Below are 6,000 nucleotides of genomic sequence, written 5' to 3'. Positions count from 1 at the left end.
TTCCCTCTAGTTCTCATTACTTTTATACAAAAAAGTTAGATTTTATTTAAATCGTAAATTATTCATAAATTATAGTAGTATTACAGCGCTTTTTAAAAATGTATTTTTATCTTAATTTAAAAAAAACAAAAAAAAAAACATTTTAACTGTAATCAATTATTTTTCATACATTTAAAACCATAGAGAATATAGAATTTTGTTGCATTACAGTGCTTCATTGTCATATGCCTCAATGCAAAAACATTTTTTAAAAACACATATAATCTTCTCTCTAAAAATATTGAGCTGTTCTTGTAAACAGCCAGTAAACGGGCCCCTTTCTGGTGTTAGTTCCCTCCAAAAAGTTAACTACTCACCCTCTTGTTGATCTAAAGCTGTATGACTTTATTACTTAATTAGGGTTAGTTCACCCAAAATAATAATTCTGTCATTAATTACTCCCCCCTCATGCCGTTCCACACCTGTAAGACCTTCGTTCATCTTCAAAACACAAATTAAGATATTTTTGATGAAATCCGAGAGGTATATGACTCGTCCATAGATAGAAATATAATCAACACTTTCAAGGTCCAGAAAGGTACTAAAGACATTGTTAAAACAGTCATGTGACTGCAGTGGTTCAACCTTAAGTTTTATGAAAAATAACGACTTTATTTTGTCTTGTTTATTTTGCGTCGTGCTCATCACGTGATCAGCTTTGGCCAATACTGAGCCGGCATTCTGATGTAAACACAGAAGCCGTCACTGTGCTTACTGCGGCACCTGCGTAAGGATAATAACTTCAGAACATTAAGGTTGAACCACTGCAGTCACATGACTGTTTTAACGATGTCTTTAGTACCTTTCTGGACCTTGAAAGTGTTGATTATATTTCTATCTATGGACGAGTCATATACCTCTCGGATTTCATCAAAAATATCTTCATTTGTGTTCTGAAGATGAACAGAAATTTCATTTTTGGGTGAACTAACTCTTTAACCCTTGCGATCGGATCAGTGTGATTCATGGATGAATCATTCAGCAGCTTCAGTTCTCATTCAGTTGCAGTGAAAGAGCGACCAGCACAGTCTTCAGAACGTGTCCTTTACTCCACAGAAGAAAGAAAGTCATACAAGTCTGGCACACTTGAGGGTGAGTAAATGACTGAATCTTCTTTTTCAGGTGAATTATGCCTGTTCTTGTGTGTTACTCACTGTGTTATTACATGAACACTGTAACGTAAAGAGTGACTGAAGATGGTTACAGAAAGGCTTGTGACATGTTTTTCTTTTTCTATCAGCTGGAGCTGTAGAGGGTCATCTCCGCCACGTTGGCATCTTGAGTTTCCATCTCCTGCTGGCAGCTTTCTCTGATCACATACACGACCAGTCCGAAACAGATAAAAATGAGCAGCACTATGCCGATCACCTGTTAAAGAGACAGATAAACAGTGATCGTCTGAAACAGGTAATGTGTAACTAATTATTTAATAGGAGTTGACCGGTGTGTAAAGAGTACTACTAATTTGTATCTGTAACATAATGCATTGATGAATCACACAAAAGTTGTTTTGAATGTATCCAGGTCGTATTTCACCATTAAAAAAAGGAATTATATTTTTCAAGAAAATAAAGCCTTTTTTAGGATTTGTTTTTGCATTGTGACATTTTTTTTTTTTTAAATATTTATTATTTATAATATTTATATTTATATATAATATATAGTTATTAATATTATATTCATATTCATCATATTTAATATTTATAATATATTTTAATATTTATTAATATTAACCACATTTCCCTCTAGTTCTCATTACTGTAATACCAAAAAAAGTTATATTTTATTTAAACTGTAAAGTATTTATATATCATGGTGGTATTTGTTGTACTTTTTAATATGTATTTTGTTTTTAATTTAAAATAATATTTTTAACTGTAACATTAATTTTATATTTTTAAAAATATATAGAATGTAGAACTTTTTTATACACATGTAATACATTCTTTTGTTATACTTTTACAAATTACAAAAGTTTTTTTTATTTTTTTTTTATTGCATTATAATGAAACCCCTTTATGCTCCTAAAAGTCAACTTCATTTGTCTTTAAGCGAGGGAGAAAAAAAAAGAAAAAAAAGGATATTATTTTCATTTTATTTTGAGCTAAAATATGACCTGGACATGTTTTTGTGAGATTTCACCATTAAATGATCATAGATATATTAACAAAACATGTACATCCACTATAATGGACATACATTCATTTGTTAATTAATACATTAATTGGTTACAGAAGAAGTAAATTTAATGTCAAAAGTTTAATTGGTGAAGAATCAAGAATCTAGTCAAGACTGGAACTAAGCTATAAATATTGACATTGATAGTATCAAAGTTCTATAGATGTTCTCTATAGCAAAATTCCACAAAAGTATCAACTATCTTTAGAGTTCTAAAAAATGTATCAATATTTTCAGAGTTCTAAAAATGTATCAATATTTTCAGAGTTCTGAAAATGTATCAATTATCTTCAGAGTTCTGAAAATGTATCAATTATCTTCAGAGTTCTAAAAATGTATCAATTATCTTCGGAGTTCTACAAATGTATCAATTATCTTCGGAGTTCTACAAATGTATCAATTATCTTCGGAGTTCTACAAATGTATCAATTATCTTCGGAGTTCTACAAATGTATCAATTATCTTCGGAGTTCTACAAATGTATCAATTATCTTCGGAGTTCTACAAATGTATCAATTATCTTCGGAGTTCTACAAATGTATCAATTATCTTCGGAGTTCTACAAATGTATCAATTATCTTCAGAGTTCTACAAATGTATCAATTATCTTCGGAGTTCTACAAATGTATCAATTATCTTCGGAGTTCTACAAATGTATCAATTATCTTCGGAGTTCTACAAATGTATCAATTATCTTCGGAGTTCTACAAATGTATCAATTATCTTCGGAGTTCTACAAATGTATCAATTATCTTCGGAGTTCTACAAATGTATCAATTATCTTCGGAGTTCTACAAATGTATCAATTATCTTCGGAGTTCTACAAATGTATCAGTTATCTTCGGAGTTCTGAAAATGTATCAATATTTTCAGAGTTCTAAAAAATGTGTCATTTGAAAGTGACGAAGAGTTAGCAGGTCTACTGGTGCATAAAGACGCAAGAACTGTCGTGACGTGACGGGCTACTGGATCTCACCTGAGACTCCACAAACAGTCGCTGTGAGCGCAGCATAAGTTCCTGAGGAGTGGCGCTCTCCTCTTGAGTGGGCTCACACCATTTCTGCGGAGCGGCTTTGTCCACGATCACGAACCGGCCGTGCCAGTCTGTCATCGCGCAGGCAAAATACTGACCGTCCAGAAAGAGCAGGATCAACCAGACCACGGCGGGAACGAAACCGGACAGGGACACGGTCCTCCTGCACCAGACGCCACACCTGCATCCCTGAATGATCATCATCAGCGCCAAGGCCATGACGGCGGGAATGATGAAGAATGCGGAGGAAAACAGCCCGTTCCAGGCCGGATTACACGGACACTCAAACTCCAGCTCCACCAACTTCTCCAGTCCCATCAGGATGAAGCCGAAGGCCACGTTGGACACCAGAGGACTGTTGCTCAGTTCATTCTTCAGTCTCGTAAGCCATTGTTGTCGACTTCCCATACTAACAACACCTGAGAGTCAGAGGAGAGCTGGTGAAATTCCTCCCACACATTTGCAGAAGGTTCACTGATGCGAGACGAATTGATCCTGGGGCAAGTTTTCCCCCTCCTGACCTTTCTGTTCCCATTGGCTTGGAACAAAGGTGGGTGTGTCGTCCCTCACCTCTCCTCTGCAGATGATTGGCTCACGGCGGGCGGCGGGTGTGGCTTCCATTTAAATGTTTCTTTCATTGACGTGCTTGAGTAAAGTGGAGGGAAAAGTGGCTGCTCTGTTATTGGGCACGTCAGCGTGACTGCAGATCTCGACGTGCTGTGTCATCAGAATCATTCTGAACTTGGGAGCTTTTTTAAAAGAATCCTTAGATACGCAAACACGACCAGTCAAAAGTTTGTGACCCTAAAACCCTTTAACCTGAAAGCTTCTGCTTACATGCTTTAAGTTAGGTTAATAGACACACATAAATTGTGCTTACATATGAATTTCTTTAGAAAACAAAAATGAGTGGATAGTGAAGGCAAAACATCAGAAGTTCAGCATATACTGTATGTTCCTCCTTCAGTAGTATTTAAAAGCAGCACAGAATGATCCTCGTGAATGTTTCATTTTAAAATAATAGGTATATTCAAACTATTTTTTTACATTAAGATATTCATTTTAAGTAAAACAGTTAATCCACTCGATAATCAAAAGCAGATCATATAATAAATGAGCAATATCACACTCGTAGCCGTGGGATATGGCTGTATATCATCACGGCCATAGGTAATCACATCATGATAATATACAGTCATATCACACGGCTATGAGTGTGATATTGCATTTATACAATAGTTTGATGGCACAAATGTGTAAATAAATAAGAAATAACAATGCAGTTAAATCGTCAGGTCAGCGTCCATATTAAATCTATTATAAAATGTTTAAATGTCCGCTGAGGAAAGCTATCTTTTTATTTGTCTTTTTTTACAGTTAAAACAACGTCCTTTGTTTACAAAAGTCTCTTTCAATTTAAAAGTCTCTTGCGACTGACTCATTCACTCGTAAGTTTGCCGCCATCTAATGGCGTATTAATGTAACTTTCACTTAATCCATATTACGCACTAATGAACCCTTTCTCAATAGCAAATACAACATATTATTTATATAAAATAATATTTATTGAACAACAATATTTAAATGAACAACAATAGCCATTATAAATGACAATAGGAAATAAATGTACAATTCAGTCAAATGTACAAAAGCAGTTCTCTACAGGATGTAAGTTAAATATAGCCTTAATATTAAATTATTAAATTGAACAAAGCCCAATTCGATTTGTTCAGGAACAAGTAATAGATTAATAAGACCAAAGATTGCCTGTTTTATGTACCCAAAATGAATTATATCTCGCTATATATAGCGCTATAAGATAGCCGCAAATCCCCGAAGCACTGGCCGAGATGAAGCTGTTCTCGGCGGGTACTCGAGCACTGAACGGCCGCTGACGGCCTGGAGCTCACATCTCCGAAAACATCTAAACAAATTGTAAAATAAGCGCTATGATTAAATATGAGTCACATATTTCAGGTCTAAACAACTACATTCTCGCCTAAAAACAGTTTGTGGTACAACAAGTGTAGTATTTGTAAAAATTACGGTGGATTTGCTTGACAGTCGCTTCAAGCGGAGTGATACAAATGATGAAAAGGTAGGAGTGCTGTTATCACTAGAATGTTGCACGGCTCTCAGCCAATCAGATTCGAGAACCAGAAAGAGCTGTTGTTTAAATGTATTTAATTCATTCTAAAAAAATAAAGGTTCCAAAACTGATGCAATAGAAAGATTCCATTTTGAAAAGTGTATCAATTCACAGTATTTTCATTGTTTTATTTAATACCACAATACTTTGTTTCATAAAATTAAATAGTGTTAAAGGAAGATGAGCAATCCATACCTGGTTTTCCAGAGAGGATTTGTGTGCTGTATTTGCTCATTTGTCCATCAGATGGCGCTGTGTGAATGTGAGCAGGTGCAGACAGAGGTCAGGATTCTCTTCAGCTCTTAATCCTGACTGACTGTGTGTTAATGATGAGCCCACGATCACACTGTGTGGATAACATGTGCTTTCTTGGAGAAAATCTCAGTATTGCCCTAGATAAATGGAGTTCTATGGGAGCATTGAGACATTAATAAAAAAGTACCATTATACTACCATGCCTGCTATTCTTTGAAGTAGGCTACTTTAATTTAATGGAGTACCATGTGAATACAACTGTGCATGAATATGGTAATTATTCAGTACCATGGTACAAGGGAGATCGGGGCTAGTTGTCACAAGTGCTATATTTCAGTAAAGTAAA

This window comes from Ctenopharyngodon idella, chromosome 18 (genome assembly GCF_019924925.1).
Source record: "Ctenopharyngodon idella isolate HZGC_01 chromosome 18, HZGC01, whole genome shotgun sequence".
NCBI classification, from domain to species: Eukaryota; Metazoa; Chordata; class Actinopteri; order Cypriniformes; family Xenocyprididae; genus Ctenopharyngodon; species Ctenopharyngodon idella.
This window is presented reverse-complemented; position numbering follows the sequence as displayed.